This window comes from Macrotis lagotis, chromosome X (genome assembly GCF_037893015.1).
Source record: "Macrotis lagotis isolate mMagLag1 chromosome X, bilby.v1.9.chrom.fasta, whole genome shotgun sequence".
Lineage (NCBI taxonomy): Eukaryota > Metazoa > Chordata > Mammalia > Peramelemorphia > Peramelidae > Macrotis > Macrotis lagotis.
Window position 1 is genome coordinate 383,963,907 of NC_133666.1, and position 18,166 is coordinate 383,982,072.

The window sequence follows — 18,166 nt, forward strand, 5'->3', positions numbered from 1 at the left end:
AGGTGCCTAAACATTGTTATTGAATTGTGTTGATGGCTGTTTTATAGAAAAGGGATGGAATTTGTACATGTGAGCACTAAAACTTTAAAAAAGTCATTTGAAATAATCCTTTTATTAAAATGGATTACACATTTCTCTGTAATTCTAAACAAAATATATTGAATTTAATTTTTTTTCTTCATGACTCATTCATTATGAATAGCATTGTTGTACTGTACTCTAATACAATGAAGTCCTCAGGTCCCTATGAGTGTAATTATAGGGCTGTGTGAATCTGTGTTAACCAGTCATCCAAGGATTGCTGTGCTTTTGAATTCGTCTCTTTTTTTCCTATCTTCCCTTTTGATAGAAGATATTTGCTCTTATGTCTTAACTACATAACAACTCTGAATTTCTTCTTCTAATTTACTTCTAATTTGCTGTTGAACTAGAAAACCAAATAGTCTAAAAGTCCAAGAGATTTCTTTTTAGAATTATGTAAAAAATGAAATTCATGCACTTTTAACATTAATCTCTGCAACAACACTTTTCCAGCCATAATTTTCTGGCTATTGGCTGTGTTTTTTGAAGAAGGAAACATGCTGTGACAATATGTTCTGATAAGTGAAAGAAGCTTAAATTATTTTTAGTGTTTATTGTTCTGTAAGAAATCATGAATGGGTGGACTTCAGGAAAAACCTGGAAAGACTTACCCAAACTGATGCTGAGTGAAGTGAGCAGAAACAGGAAAAAATTGTACATGTTTACATTTGTATGATGGATGATCAATTGTGATAGATTTAGCTTTCCTCAGCAGTACAGCAATCAAAGATAGTTCTTAAGGAATTGTGATAGAAAGTGCCATCCACAACCAGAAAAGGAACCATAGAGTCTGAATTCTGATCAAAGCATACTATTTTCTATTTTTAAAGTTTGTTTTTTTCTCTCTCATAGTCTCCCCCCCCCCTTTTCTGATTCTTCTTTCACAGCTTAAATGATATGGAAATATGTTTAACAAAGTCATACATGTATAACCTATATCAGATTACTCATTGTTGGGTAGATGAGGAGAGAAAGGGAGGAAGAAACTGTGAAACTCAAAATCTTACCAAAAAAATGGATGTTGAAAACTACCTTTGTAGTTGAAAAAATAAATGAAATTTTTATATTAAATAAAATTTTTTCAGTACTATCTGCCTTCCTCTAGAAAAAGGAAAACTTGAAGGGGACAGGTTAAGAAACTATAGGGTTAAAGAGCCAATGGAGAATGAATGGAAGACAATCTGTCACTATGCCAAGAAAGCCTTAATGAGGGGTGTCTTTTATTTTACTGTTCTGCATCCCCTTTTTTCCTTTTTTGCCTTTCCTATTATCCTGTCTTTCTTGTTTTCATTTGTTCTTTATGTTTTCCTTTCCTCACTTATTTCTTAGCTCTGATCAGAGACAATTTCATAGCCTGGTCTCATAGAATCCAGGGATTTTTGCTGGTTTTGGAGAGTGGAAAAAGTTAGGAGTTAGAAGATTTTAATTTTAGTTCCAGCTCCATTGAATATATCAGTCAGTGAAAGATGCTATGGTAGGCAAATCTCTGAACTGAGGCTAGGTATAAGATGCTGTTCTCCCATCCTGAGGGGTTAAAGACAGAAATACAACAATAAAAAGGATAATGATAAAAGAGAGTAAACATGTGTTTGCTGATTGATGTAGGCTATAGAGTTATAATTCATAGCCTCCCTACTTCTGAAAATTCCACTGGAATGGGAAAACATTCTAGTTATTGGGATGAACTGGTGTACTGATACGGAAATCTACAAGGTCTATAATAAATACTAGTGGACTATTTATCTGTCTAGAAAATTGACTACCAGAGAGTGAACCATAACAGAAGTGGGAGCAAATGGAACTTCTCATTCACTCTGTGGACCAGCCATCATCTATGTGTTCTTTGGTCCATGTGATGCTCAATGTACCATTTGTTCCTTGGTGCTAGCCATATCCCCTGTTGCTGCCTATTCCCCTGACTCTTGAAATCTTTTGTTTCTTACATGCCATCTTCTACACAATGCAATATTTGATTTTCCTTGCTATTAGTGTTCTCCCACCAAAAACTGTCTTGTATTTTACACACACACACACACACACACACACACTATAGCTAGAAGGAACCTTAGAGTCCATTTAACTCCTCATTTAACTTTTGAGAAACTGAGATCCAGGGAGATTAAATGATCTGCCCATGGTCACATAGCTAGCTAGTAAACATCAGAGGTTGGATTTGAACTAAGGAGAACCAATGCTATTTCTGCCGTATTATGCTGTTTCTCTTAATCATTCTGTCTACTTACTTCTATTTACTTGTCATCTATCTGCCTGATAGAATGTAACCTTTTTGAGGGTAAAGATTTTTCACTTTTGTCTTTATATTCTCAGTATTTACTGCATTGCCTAGCACATGGAAGTACTTACAGCTTGATTGGTTGGTAACTGTTAATGAGATAAAGCTATTTCACTATGCAGCTCATTGGACTACTACTGAAAGAGGAGGTTGGGGAGGGAGAATGCCAGAATGAAAGAATAGGCTATGGCTTAACTTCAAGATGAAATGCTGTTTTAGGATTAGCCTCAGCCCTTGAATGTGAGCCTGAAGACATTACATCAGCTCAAGAAAATCAGCTTGTTTTAAAGAGAAAAAGTTCAAATGGAAATTAATAATTTTTAGGAATTCACCAACAATAAAAAAAAGTTCTGAAACCTTGAAGAACAGTTTTACTGGGCCTTCCCTCAGACTAGTTCACTTTATGAGCAGGGTGGGGAGTATTTTTGCGTTTGATTGTGGGAGCCAAAGCAGTAAGCCTGTTTTAAAGCTGAGAAATCAGTTCCTTCTGTGTGGTTTTAGAAAGGACCAAAAACATGAGCAAGACAGTGAAGCTCAGAAAAGGAAGAGAATTATTACCATACTGGCTTTCTATGAGACTTGATTCCTTGCCCCACGTGTGAGAAGGCTCAGTCCATACTTGGTAAAATCTTACTCACTTTTGAGGAGATTGCACCAAAATCATTTTGTATTGGAGCATGACTCACCTGTGGCCCAGAGGCATACTCCTAAGCAGTGAGTCATCAAAGTTACCACCAGCAGAGAACTTTCAGAACTAGGAACTGGACTAGGTCTATGAAAGAATTGAAAATCTTGTAACTTATTAATAAATCTTATTAATAAATTAATAAAGAAGGTAATAGTTGTTTGGATTTGATGGTGGTGTGTTTTGGTATGGGAAAAGGAATATGTTGCATGATATATAGATATTGGCATTATTTTCATTCTGTTTAATGCATCTTAGCAATTAGTACTCTAAAAAGAGAGGAGGGGGGAAAATATTTAAACCTGGTCCTCTATCTGTATCATGGATTAAAATAAGAGATGCTCAGATGCAGTATTTAGTCAACAGTGCTTCCTCAGAGTCTATATAGAAAGAAGAGATCTGAATGAATCTTAGTTCTGTGCCAGGACTCCTCAGAGAGATCACAAAACTATAAATTTTGTCATATTCAAAAAATCATTGACTTCAAGTATCCTGTTCTGATAGTTGTCAACTCTCATAAGTTCTACCTCCACAGTATGTCCCATCTCCATAGTCTTTTCTCCACTCTTTCTTTTGTTGTTCAGTTAATTATATGTGTCCAACTCTTTGTGACCCCATTTGGAGTTTTCTTGACAGAGATCTTGGAGTGGTTTGTCATTTTCTTCTCCAGCTTATTTTATAGATGAGAAAACGGAGGCAAACAGAGTTAAGTGACTTGTCTAGAACCCAGCTAGTAGGTGTCTGAGTCCAGTTTTGAATTCAGGAAAGTGAACTATCCCAAACTCCAGGCCTGATAACTCTCTCTACTCTGCCCTTAGGTACCCTTTAAGGATCTTACTATGTAGTAGATATCTCAAGGGACTGGGAATACAAATACAAAATTGAGACAGCTTACCTTTGAGGCACTTAACATTTTAATAGAGGAAGAGTAATGATATGGAAATGGTTGTCAAGGAAAGGAGCAACTGGGGAGTCATGTAGAGGAGGGTAGAGCAGTTTTTTGACTTATCCTTTCTAAGGACTATTGTAGTATTGATATGGTTACTGAGCCTTGGAGTCTGCTTTTGTGATGGGCTAGATGGACTGGTAGAATGATATAGTTTTGGGGTTCTGCATTCTGGCTCCATGTCCAGAAGGTTCTGCCGGTTCACCCAGTTTCCAGTTCCTGGCTTTGCGCCGCCATGATGGGCCATCACCCTGTGCTCATTCTCAGTCAGAGTACAAACAGGGAATCTGGAAGAAAAGTATAATCAGGAAACATCAGTGCTGCTAAGACTATTGCAGATGTCATCCAAACATGTCTGGGACCTAAATCCATGATGAAAATGTTTTTGGCCCCAATGGGTGGCATTGTGTTGACCATTGATGGCAACGCCATTTGCCAAGGGATTCAAGTCCAGCATCCAGCAACCAAATCAATGATTGAAATTAGTCAGACCCGGATGAAGAAGTTGGGGATGGGACTACATCAGTGATTACTCTTGCTGGAGAGATGCTGTCAATGGCTGAGCATTTTCTTGAACCAACAAATGCACCCAATAGTAGTAATTAGTGCCTTCTGAAAGGCTGTGGCTGATATGATCAACACACTTAAAAAAATCAGTATTCCTGTTGATATCAACAACCAAGATACAATGATGAATATAATTGACAGTGCCATTCACACTAAGGTGATCAGCCGCTGGTCTTCCCTGGTTTACACCATAGCCCTAGATGCTGTGAAAATAGTACAGTTTGAGGGAAAGGGCCTAAAAGAGATTGACATTAAGAAGTATGCTAAGGTGGAAAGGATTCCTGGGGGCGTCATTGAGGACTCTTGTGTGTTAGGTGGAGTCATGATCAACAAAGATGTGACCCATCCATGAATGTGGTGCTACATTAAGAATCCATGAATTAGGGGGTGGCTAGGGGGCACAGTGGATAGAGCACCGGCCCTGGAGTCAGGAGTACCTAGGTTCAAATCCGGTCTCAGGAACTTAATAATTACTTAGCTGTGTGGCCTTGGGCAAGCCACTTAACCCCATTGCCTTGCAAAGAAAAAAAAACCCTAAAAAAAGAATCCATGAATTGTGTTGCTGGATTCCTTCTTGGAATACGAGAAAGGAGAAAGCCAAACAGACATTGAGATAACTCGAGAGGAAGACTTTACCCGAATCCTGCAGATGGAAAAAGAATATATTCAGCAGCTTTGTGAGGATATTATTCACCTCAAATATGATGTGGTTATCACAGAAAAAGGCATCTCAGATTTAGCTCAGCACTACCTCATGTGGGCCAACATCACAGCTATCCGCAGAGTCCAGAAGACAGACAACAACCAAAGTGCCAGGGCCTGTGGGGCTTGGATTGCTAGCTGACCAGAAGAACTAAGAGAAGATGGCATTGGAACTGGCTTATTTGAAATTAAGAAGATTGGAGACGAGTACTTTATATTCATCACAGAATGCAAAGATCCCAACACCTGTACCATTTTTCTCTGGGGATCCAGTAAGGTGATTTTATTGGAGGTAGAGTGAAACCTCCAGGATGCCATGCAGGTCTGCCGGAATATTTTTCTCGAACCTCTTCTGGTACCAGGAGGTGGGGCCTCAGAGATGGCCCTGGCTCATACCCTGAAAGAAAAGTCCAAGGCCATGACTGGCATTGAGCAGTGGCCATACCGGGCTGTGGCTCAGGTCCTTGAGATCATCGCTCGTTCCCTTATCCAGAACTGTGGTGCCAGTACCATCCATCTGCTCACTTCTCTTTGGGCCAAGCACAACCAAGAGAAATGTGAGACTGGGGGTGTGGATGTGAGACAGGCACCCTAGTGGACTTGAAGGAGCTGGGAATTTGAGAACCACTTGCTGCGAAGCTACAGATATACAAGACTGCAGTAGAGATGACTGTCCTGCTACTTTGGATTGATGATGTCTCAGGCCACAAAAAGAAGGATGGTGATCAAAATCAGTCAGAGGGTAACCCTGATGCTGGGCAGCAGTGAGCTGACAATACAAGTGACAGCCCACAGGACCAGCAGGTTTTCTCCATCCTTTCCCCAAGCCATGCTGTCAGGGCAAACATGGATGTCTTTGGTGGAGATTAGGTTGAGAGGCCTCTCTCAGCCTCTTTCTGCCCCAGCTCAGTTTGCAAAAGGCACTGACATATAACTCCTATTGTAAGCTTTCCATTTAAGTTTGCTTCCGATGATTAAAATCTCAGTCATTTGGGGGGGAAAAAAAGAATGATATAGTTTCAGTAACAAGGTAGTGGTTGGATGATTGAATGAATGTTCTGGTCTATTAATCTGGGACTGTTCTACTTCATGGTAGATCTGATTGAGTTTGTATTCACTCACCTATCAAGACAGTTTGTTCTAGAGGAGCACTCCAAAGCTCAGTGAGTTATCTTTAAGCATTTGTTCTTATGAAGGTTACATTTTCAGGTGGGCAAAACAGCCAGGTAAAGGTTGGGAGTTGGAACACCTGGCTGGAATGGGAAAGCATAGCCTTTGATGCATAATTCCTTACCCTTACCCACTATTTCATAGGTGAACTATATACCTTTCTTGAGGATCCCAAATCATCAGTAAAATTTTGACCTATGTTCAGTGTGCTCTCACTTAAAAAAAAGTTTTCATCATAAATAGTTAAAATATACACATATATAATTTTGGTGTTCTACCCTTGGACTTTCTGGAAAACTTGGCTATACATAGTTAATAAACTAGAGGTGTTAGATAAAAGAAGTTTTATTGTTTTATTCTATGTTAATTACTGATGTGCAAATGTGTATAGAGGTTATGGAAGTGAGTGTTGTTAAATTCCAATTTTTCTTCTTTAAGAAGTCATTTTTAACTAGAGCTTTTAACTAGTTTCTTTTTAGAGCTAGAAGGGATCTTAGAGATCATCTCACCTAATCTATGATTTTACGTAATGAAGAAACTGAACCCCAGAGAAGTATATTTAAAAATTGTCTAGCTAATCTGTGGCACACTTGGATCAAGAATATAGACAAATCTGCTAACTTTTGGGTCATTCTTCTTATTTTACCAGCTTTCCTCTTGATAAGCCCTCCTGTACATTAAATTCTTATTTCTTAGTGCATCAACTTTACCTTTTTTTTTTTAGGGAAAAATTCAAACCCCTTCCATGATTATAGCAAATTATACATTTAGGATGGGGAACAGTGGTGTTCCAAGGGACTCCTTTATTCTTCTTTCTATTATGCTCTTTAAGTATTTAATTTTTGCAGGCACTCACTAAAAAATAACTTGAAACAACTTGCTTTCTGCAATAGGAAAAGGGCAAAGTAGAGAAGCTACTAGAATATTAGTTACTTATTTCTTGAAATGAAGAGAATGATCCAGGGGAATTAATGATGCCATGTGGAGAAGCAGATGAGTAAATAGCAGTAATAGTGTGGTCTTTTGCAGGGAGTGCTGGGAAGACCTTGGGAAGACCATGAGAAGATCTTGGTCCCTGATCCCACACCTGCTAGTTAGTTGTATAACCATTAAGTACTCCAAGCCTGTTCCCTCTTTTACAAAGTGGGATCCTGCTTACAAATAAAATATGATGTTTCTTATTACTATTATTCTAGGAATTGATATGATACATTTTCATCTTTCCAAGGGAATTTTTATTTCCCAGAGAAGTAGAAGTAGCTTTGGGAGCTCCTTAAATGAGACAGTAGTTGAAATATTATATCTTTCCATTTCCATTCCAAAAAGACATATTTATGAGACATTCTAAGACTTGGTAATTAATTTGGCAATAGGAGTGGAAGGAAAGTGAAGAGTCTGTTTCTATGATTTTGATTCTGGGAGATTGGGGTACTCTACCCAAAGAATTGTATTACTGAAAAACTGTGCTAAGCAGATTGACCCCCTCCCTTTGGGGAGCTTTGTTGAGGGTATTTCATGTGACTGATAAATGAAACTACTAAAACTTTTTGAGGGTTGGATGTCCCAGCAGTTGTAGTTGAATTCTTAGAGTTAGAAATGAGGCCATTATCTGTTCTTTCCCTTTTTGGAGCTATTAAGTCATTGATGCCCTATGCAAGTCACTTCTATCATTTCTTTGTTTTACTGCATGCTGCCAAGGTAGCAGGATTCAGTGATAGTATTTTTATCATTCAAAAATATTGACTAGGCCTAAGGATTCTTTTTCCCTGGTTGATATGAGCTCTCTTTAATTTACAGCTCATTCATGACACTGTATTGAATAAGTAAATGTAGTTTTCAGTTGTCATTGGTGATATTTGCTAGAAACTTAAAGAAGATATTTATAAAACCATCTCTTGAGATTTGTCTTATTGGTGGCAAACATCATCCTTTTTGCTTATTCCACTTAGGAAACTGAGGCATAGAAATATGAAATAACTATGTCCAGATGGTAAGATATAATGTTGGAGAATAGAAATGTGGACTCAGAATTTCTTTACTTAAAAACTCTTTTCTGTAAGGTTGTATTATGTCATCCAGAATATTTTTTTCTAATCTCTTCATTCAGTAAATTTTTAACTCCTGTCTGAAAAGCTGAGGATACAAAGAACAAATGACATTTGTTCTTGCCCTCAGCAAGCTTACAGTATTAACAAGCTATCACATGTATGTACAGACACAAAGCAAGATGTGACCTATAAAGAAGAGATTCAATAAAAGTACTATGAGAAATCTTAGGAGGGAGAGATCGTTTCCAACTTGGGAGTTCAGAGAAGAATTCTTACAAGAGATGACTAAGAATTAGTAAATGAAAGAAAAGAAGTTTATAAATAGTCCCGAGTTCAGGAGAGAAAGGGATGTCTCTACTTTAGGCTAGGGAGTAAAGGACAGCATGAGTAGGACTCATCCTGCTCTGCCTATGGGGAGCCACTGGGATTTATTATTACCTCCAGGATAGAATATCAAATCTGACTTTCATACTCCTGCATTTCTTTGTTCTCTGTTTATTCTGGGATCCAGTGCTCCTGGTCTTGCAGATTCATGCCTTGGATTCACTGTCTCCTGACTGGGCATTTTCCTTGGTTGTCTCCCTCTCTCCTCATCTTCATCTCCTGCCTTCTCTCACTTAGCTAGCATCCCACCTATAGCAAAATGTTCTTTCCTAGGCCTCCTTTAATCTTGGTGTCTTCCTTCTGGGATTGTCTCCAAATTATCTTATTTGTACAGTTATTGCATGTTATCTTGACCTTTAGACAGAGAGCTTCATGAAAATTTGAACTTTTTTTTTTGCCTTTCTCTGTATCCTCTACAACTTAAAATAATCCCTGACCTGTACTAGATCAGGATTCAGGGAAAACTATAACCTGGAAGTTCTCAGGAGAGGCCTTACATCAGAAGTGACCTGTGAATTGAGCTGTGGATGGTGCTAGAAATTCCAAGAGGCCAAGTAGAGGGGAAAGCCTTTCAGGTATGGGGCAGTCTGGGCCAAAGACATGAAGGCAAGAAACAGCATGTTTTAGCCCTAACATTTTGTGAGGTAGTTCATTTAATTTTGAACAGCTTTATTTAGGAGAATTTATTAATCTGTTCTGTTGAAAATGTCCACTGTATAGCTTTCACCCCACTGTAAGCTCCTGGCAGACAAGTCCTGTTCTGATTTTTGCCTTTTACATCCCAGTACCTACATAACAACCACTTACTTTGTTACACTGAATTGAATTTGGTAAGATTACCAAGGAGGAGTAAAAAAAAGAGACAAAACCAGTTCCTTAGAGGATTCATGGCTTCCTTCAGCAAAGAAGCTGGAGAAGGATCAATTCAGCTTGAGGGAAGAATGTACAGGAGCATTGAATATAGAGAGTAAGAGGTTTGTATCATGAAAGAGAGAATAGTTGACAGTTCCTGTACAGAGCTTGCCAGTGTGAATGGAATTCCCAGGGAGGAAGAATCCTTAGAGAAAGAGTTGTGTGGTATATTCTTCTGTTGTTACTCGTAAAGGTTTGGCCCTTGTCACCGAAAGATGTCAGATACTGTTATTCTGTTTGGAGAATGCCACCACAGTTCAGAGATGAAGAAATGCAGCATGAAGGCTATGTTAAGGTCTGCCTAGATTTAAGGCTCAGAGTGCAGTTGGTGCCATAATCTCTGGGGATGATGAGTCACAACCCACTGTTCCCACAGCAGGGGTGGGGGTTGTCTTGGCCCTCCCTTCCATTCTTTATTGTTATTACGGCTCCATTCAGGCCCTTTGTAGGAATGGACTTCCATGGCTGTGCCAGGTTTTCAGTCTTTCCCCTTTTCCATTGGGCATTACAGTAGTCATTCAGGCTGCAAACATTTATTAAGTGCTTATTATTATTATTAAGCCAGGTACCTTGCTAAGCCCTGGCAGCTGTGTCTACAAAATCTGAAGTTAGGGAGGAGGCATGAGAGGTTGTGTCCTGAGAAAGGAGGCTAGAGGATCCCTGATTCTACCTCCCCTGGTCCTTTTAGGAATAAGTTGAACAGGATACGGCAGGTATGGTGACTGTACTTCCATACCCACTTCACAACCAACAAGGGCACTCCCATTCTTTTAGTCACCTCATTTCAAAATATGTCATTTCTTATTCCGTAATATGCCTCACATCAGTCTTTTTGCTGCTTACACAATTGCATTCTATTCAAGGCCCTCATAGTCCCTTGTCCTGTTATTGAATGACTTCTTAACTGGTCTCTCCCTGCCTCCACTCTTAAAGTGCAGGTACAACATTGTGACTCCCTTATTTCATGCTTCATATTGTCTGTGGGATCAAATATTATTTCATCTTTAGCTCATCATTTAGAAATTTTTAAGAAAGAATTTGCTCATTAGTATAGTACTACATACATGTAATTTATAAATTAATGTACTTATATAATATGCTTAATTATATGTTAACATAACATCAGTTACTATACATATATTGAGGGTGTAGAATTTTTTTACATGTGGGGTAGCACTTCAAAAAAAGTTTGGAAACCATTATGCAGCCTGTATATATAGAGAGATGACAGACTTGAGTTCAAATGTCTCCTCTTAATACAAATTAGCTTGGGACCATGATCGCCTGGGGCTCAGGAGACTCTTTAAAATTTGTTACAAATGAAAGGGTTGTGTGGTAGATTCTCTTTTCTGTTGTTACTCCTAAAGGTCTGCCCTTGTCACTGAAAGATGTCAGATAATGTTACTCTGTTTGGAGAATGCCACCACAGTTCATTAATGGAGGAAGTTTCTATGCTAGAAATGTCCTACATGATGATATCAGAAGTCTAGAATAAAAAATGTTTTATTTTATATTCTGAGAGTCAGCTTAGCATGAATGATTAGAATGCAAGACTGGAAGTCAGGGAGACCTGGGGTCAAATTTATCTGTCATTTATTCATTGAAGCTTGCTAGGCTTCAGGCAGAAGCTGTTAGATAACTTCTGTCTGGATTCAGATGAAATCACAGTTCTTTGATTTATTGAATGCCATAGTTTCATTGGCATTCCTAATTTTTAAATAGAACCATTTGAAAGGCTAGTTGTACCCATGTAGAAGAATTTGATGATTCAATTTATAATTTTCTCTTTCCTATATTATATGGTGTGGAAATTCCACTAGGTGCCATTGTCCTGGAATCTTGCTTTGGTTAGAATTTTTGTAGCAAGATTCCTAAGCAATGAGGTTGTACATTTCAGAAATGCAGAAGCATGTGTGCAATATGAATTTGTTCTTTGGAGGACATATAGAAATAATATTAAGTTTCTAAAAAAAACCCTGGCAAAAAAAAATCACTATTATTAAGATCCTAGTTGATATGTAGAATTATCTGGAAGATAGAATAATTGACTCAAAGAGTATCATATAATTGCTATTTGTTAATGTTTACATCGTGATGGTACTCTTAGTACTAGCCTATTACAATTCTTAGTGTGGATGCTTATACTATGCTTAGAAATGCATTTTAAATTAAATGTTCTGACCTGTATAGTCCCATGGTATTAGTGTTCAATATGTGTAAGTATATCATCAGCTCAGAAAAATTGTAATTTCTGAAGGCAAGTGAATTGTAGGCAAATGGATTTTTTACATCTTTAATAAATAGGTTGTATCTCTATATATTGTCTTATTCAACTGTGCTTATAGATAATGAAATGGCAGGTTCAAAGCATGCAGTCACCAAGTTTCTGCTAATTTCTAGGCTTTTATGTTTAAAGACTGAACATAATTGATTCACCTATTAATTGCATAGCAGAGAACTTAATTATGATAGAAAACAGACATTGACTCTTGAGACTGGTTCTTCAGTGGCTGTTTAAGATCCTGGCCTTTATCCAACTAATGGTGCCATGATTTTTTATACTGCTGAATTGGTCTTTAGCATAATTTCTTATCTGTCTGCATCTGCCTGCAAATAATTGAGGAAATGAGCAATTATTTTTGTACATATTGGAATTGCATCTTTTGAATACATTTTAATTGTTTAGATATTACTTAACTAGTTAGTGCAAAATAATATATTAATAAGTTTTCTTTTTTATGATTGTTGCTGCATTTATTTAATAATCAAATATGTTTAGTTGCATGTGAATGCTTAGGGTCATAATTTCACTTGTGTTTTTATGCTCCTGGTTAAAATACATCATCTGTAATGTAGTCACATCTTTTAAAAACAGTGCACTTTACTTTAAATTGCTCTCAATAAAAGTTTTAGCCTTTTTTTTAAGACACAGTTTAGAGTCTATCCCTTCCTTACTCAAAAGGCTTCAGTGCCTCCCCATTGTCTCTGGAACAAGATGTATACCCCTTAGACTGTTATTTTAGACGCTTCATAAAATGGTTTCCCTCCAATACCTTTCCAACCTTATTTCATACCATTCTTCACAAATCCTTCCTTCCATCTAAATTATACTTCAGGCTTTCCCTGGAGATGTGTACTTTTATCTCCTACTTCAGTGTAATTAGTCAAGCAACCAGTTTCCCATTTCTGTTTGGTAAAAGACATACTTTTTTCCTTATTTTCAAAAAGAAGAAGTAGGGTATTCCCCAACCAAAGGCCACTGAGCTTCATGCAAATCATCTAGGAAAATTCTAAAATAGGTTATAAGAAGCAAAATATTGTCTCTTGTAAGTCAGCATGGGTTTCTTAAGAATGCATTGTGAGGGGCGGCTAGGTGGTGTAGTGGATAAAGCACCAGCCTTGGAGTCAGGAGTACCTGGGTTCAAATCTGGTCTCAGACACTTAATAATTATCTAGCTGTGTGGCCTTGGGCAAGCCACTTAACCCCATTTGCCTTGCAAAAAAAAAAAACCCAAAAGAATACATTGTGCTACTATTGTTCTTTTAGAAACCAGGAGGGATGGGAATTCAGGGAATCCTGGAGGGATTTGCATGAATTGATGCTGAGTGAGATGAGCAGAACCAGGAAAACACTGTATACCCTAACAGCAACATGGGGGGGTGATGTTCAAACTTGATGGACTTGCTTGTTCCATCAGTGCAACAATCGGGAGCAATTTGGGGCTGTCTGCAATGGAGAATGCCATCTGTATCCAGAGAAAGTACTGTGGAGTTTGAACAAAGTTCAAGGACTATTACCTTTAATTTAGAAAAAAAAAGATATCTTATTTTCTGATCTTGTTATCTTGTATACTTTTTGTTTCTTCCTTAAAGATATGATTTCTCTCTCATCACACTCAATTTGGATCAGTGTAGAACATGGAAACAAAATAAAAACTGACAGATTGCTTTCTATGGGTGGGTGCAGGGAGGGAAATAAGATTGGAGAAAAATTGTAAAACTCAAATAAAATCTTTAATAAAAAAGAAAAAAGAATATGTTGTGCTAGACTACATGCTTTATGTATTTGAAGTAGTGGTGAGGTAACTAGATGTGTGTGTGTGTGTGTGTGTGTGTGTATGTGTGTTAGAGAGAGAGAGAGAGAGGAGGACACATTGCTATTCTTGAATTTCATCAAAATTGAGAGTTTTCTTCTACCCTTGTGGCTAAGATGGAGAGATGTTTAGGTCATTTCAGAACTGATGGATCATTCGAACCCAAGAATATTAAATAATAGATGATGAATCTACAGAGATAGAGCAGCTAGATGGCTAGTGTACTGGGCCTGATGTTAAAAATTCATCTTTGTGAATTCAAATCTGACCTCAGAGCAATCACTTAAAACCTGTTTGCCTCAGTTCCTCATCAGTAAAATAAGCTGACAAAGGCAAAAACAAACTACTCTAATGTCTTTGCTAAGAAAATCTCCAAATGGTGTCATGAAAAGTTGGGATACAACTGAGAATGTCAGAACAATAAAACTAAAACCCTCACAGAGTTCTCTAGTGACATACTGCTAGAATTAGTCCTCTTGGGTCACTAGGAGGAAGATATAGATGGCATAGATATTTATTAAGTTCAAGAGTGACACAAAGGAAAAGCTTATATCTGATATAATTTGGAATCCAAAAGAATCTCAACAACTTGGCTGCAACATGAGAAGACATAAGGGAGAGATGATATTTAATGAATTGTCATGTGTAAACAAGTTGAGACTTGGCCTCTTTAGTCCCAGAGTATACAGTAGAGCTGTGACCAATGGATCTAAGTGTTAGGGGGTCAGTTTTGACTCAGTAAAAGAATCACCTTTCTAGCAATTAAAGCCAAATGGCCCACAGTTGTTGTAAGTTCCTAATTATTGAAAGTGTCTTGACAGAGACTGGATGACCACTTATTTGTCAGGCAAGTTATGTAGACAGTTGATTACATTACATGATCTCTAAGGTCTCTTGCAATTTAATTTCTAAAATTCTCACAGAATAACAAAATTGTAAGGAATGCTTGAAGTCATCTAGTCCAATGCATGGCTATCCAGTCATTGCCTAAAGCTCTCTGGAGAGGGGGGACCCATTTGTTCATTAGTAATAATAATGATAGGTATTTATCTAAAATAAGGTTTACAAAGTGTTTTACTGTTCATTAGTAATAATAATAATGATAGGTATTTATCTAAAATAAGGTTTACAAAGTGTTTTACACGCTACCTCATTTGATCCAACAACCTTAGGAGGCATATTATTTCCTCAATTTTGCATAAGGAAACTGAGGCACAGAGAGAAATTAAAAGATTTGCCCAGGGTCACACAGCTAGTAAGGGCCTTAGGACTAGTAAGTGATAAGAAGTACTAATAACTAATAAGTACTAGTAAATAAAGTAAGTTAGTGAATATTATCTCAGACTAAGGCAGTATTTGCATTTGTCTTCCTGTCTCCCTGGGTGGGGGAGTAGTCTATGTACTGTTGTATTCTGTTTTCCTTTCTAGTTTAGGAAGCTCAGGGATAGAGTTATGGTTTTCTTTAAGAGGGGGTATAGAGATAATACTTCCAGCCAAGATGGGGGAAGAGAAGACAGGTACTGAGCTAAGGTCTCCTGACTTCCCCTCATAAATAATGTGAAAGACTTCTTAAGAGAAATCCTATTGACAAAACCCAGGAAAAAGGTACTAGGAGAAGAACATCTATCAAAAGGTCTGTGTCAAGGGACCGTGGGTAAACTGGGGGGGGCCAGGGTAAGAGCCAGAGTAACCTAAGATCAGCCACAGAGGCTTTGACCATGGGAGCAGAGGTCAGGGGAGCCCTAGCACAGAGAGCTACAAAGGCTGCTGGCCCAGCCTCTCACCCCCCCCCCCCCCATGCCTAGGAAGAAGGCCTCAAATCAAGACCACAGACACTCCAGAGAAAGCAACCAGCACCCCTTAGTGGTCAACCCATTTGGAGTTACTAAGCCAAGTGAGCAAAGCCTCTAGGGTTTTCAAAACCAAACCAAAAGCAGCCCCTCCCCACAGCAAAAGATCTAGGAAAATGAAAAAAGGCCAGGGGGGTAAGTGGGGTCCACGGAAAACTACCTAGAAGGTAAAGACCCTGACTCAGAGAGATCTAGAACTTCTGAGAAGAATATGAATTGATTTCCAGCTTAGAAAGACTTCCTATTAGAAATCAGGAAGGAGTTTAAAAATCTATTGGAAAAAGAAACGCAAGAGAAAATTAACACCTTCCAAGAGAAAATTAACATCTCACAATAAGAAAACAAATCCTTGGAAAATACAATTGGACAAATGCAAAAAGAAACTATTTCTATCAAATCCTCAATTGGGCAAATGCAAAAAAGAAAACAATTCTCTCAAAACTACACTTGGGCAAATGCAAAATGCCTTCAAATATAGAATTGATCAATTGGAAAAGGAGTTGCAAAAGGTAAATGAAGAAAATTCTTCTCTTTCAAAAAAGAATGGAATCGGTGGAAGCTAATGACTTCATGAGACAACAAGATTTTGTTAAACAAAACCAAAAGATTGAAAAAAAAAACAAGAAAATGTAAAATACCTCATCATCAAAACCACCAACCTAGAGAACCAATTGAGAAGGGACAATCTGAGAATTATAGGACTTCCTGAAAACATTGAAGAGAAAAAAACCTGGACTTAATATTACAGGATTTAGTAATTGAAAATTACCTTGATATTATGGAACTAGAGGGCAAAATAGTTATTGAAAGAATACATCAATCCCCTCCAGAAAGGAATCCCAAAATGAAAACATCAAGGAATATTGTGGCCAAATTCCAGAATCAGATAAAAGAGAAAATCCTGCAAGTAGCCAGAAAGAAACAATTTATATATCAAGGAGCCACAGTAAGGATTACACAGGACCTGGATGAATCAGCATTAAGGATCGAAGGGCCTGGAGTGAAGTATTCCAAAGAGCAAGGGACTGTAGCCAAGAATCCACTCTCCAGCAAAACTGAGCCTTCTGTTCCAGGGGAAAAGATGGACATTTAACAAAATATGAGACTTCCATCTCTTCCTGATGAAAAGAGCAGAGCTAAATAGAAAATTTGGGCATCAGACAAGAGACTCAAGAGACACATGGAAAGGTAAAAAAAAAAATAAAGGTAAAGAAAAAAAAACCTGCTATCCAATAAGATGAAATTGGCTATATCCCTACCTGGGAAAAACATTCTCAGAACTCTTGAGAATTGTAACTCTATTAGAGAGACTATTCTTAGCCAGAAGTGATGGACATTCATGGATTATCTGTGACTCTGATGGAATGATTTAAAAACAGAATCTCCTTAAAAGGGGGGGGCAGTAAAGAGATAGGAAGATGGAGGAGATTGAATGGGATGAATCACATAAAATAAAGGAGTACAAAGGACCTATTGCAATAGAGGGGAAGAAAGGAGGAGTTGAGAACTGCCAGAATCTTACTCTCATCAGATTAGGCCTAAAGTTAATTTCTACTTAAGTTGAGAAACTCATCTTACCGTTCAGGTATAAAAAGGGTTAAAGGGGGAGGGGGGAGGAAAAGAGGAACCAACAGAAGGAAAACAGGGCAAAGGGAAAGGGGAGGGGGTTTGGATTCAAGGGGGCAAATATACTGAAGTTGGTGGTATTCAGAAACAAACTACTGGAGAATATAGATAAAGTGAAAAAAAGGGGAAAAATATAAACAGAGGGAAGAAAGCATAGCATGAAGGGTAATAGTTAATAATTATAACTTTGAATGTGAATGGATGAACTCTCCCATAAAACATAAACAAATAGCAGATTGGATTAAAAACCAGAATCCCACAATTTGCAACTCACAAGAAACTCATTTGAAGCAGAGAGATACATACAGAGTAAAGGTAAAATGTTGGAGTAAATTATATTTTGCTTCAGCTGAAGTGAAAAAAGCAGGGGCAGCATCTTTATCTCAGACAAAGCAGCTGCAAAAATAGATAGCTTTAAAAGAGATAAGGAAGGAAACTATATCCTCCTAAAAGGTATCATAGGTAATGAAGCAATTTCAATACTAAATTTATATGCACCAAGTGGTATAGCATCTAAATATTTAGAGTGGAAGTTGAATGAGTTACAGGATGTCATAGACAGCAAAACTCCATTGGTGGGAGACCTCAACCTCCCACTCTCAGATTTAGATAAATCTAGCCATAAAATAAAGGAAGTTAAGGAGGTAAATAGAATGTTAGAAAACCTAGGCATGATAGATCTGTGGACAAAGTTTAATGGGGATAGAAAGGAGTATACTTTTTTTTTCCTGCAGTACATATCACATACACAAAACTGACCCTGTACTAGACCATAAAAACCTAATAATCAAATGCAGAAAGGCAGAAA

General features: G+C 37.8%; 1 protein-coding gene and 1 pseudogene across 1 annotated transcript in view; both read left to right on the top strand.

Moving 5' to 3' along the window:
• The window catches only part of PHLPP1 (PH domain and leucine rich repeat protein phosphatase 1), a 294,885-nt gene that overhangs the window by 52,204 nt on the left and 224,515 nt on the right, over window positions 1–18,166 (top strand).
• LOC141501553 (T-complex protein 1 subunit gamma-like) lies at window positions 4,226–16,366 on the top strand (annotated as a pseudogene).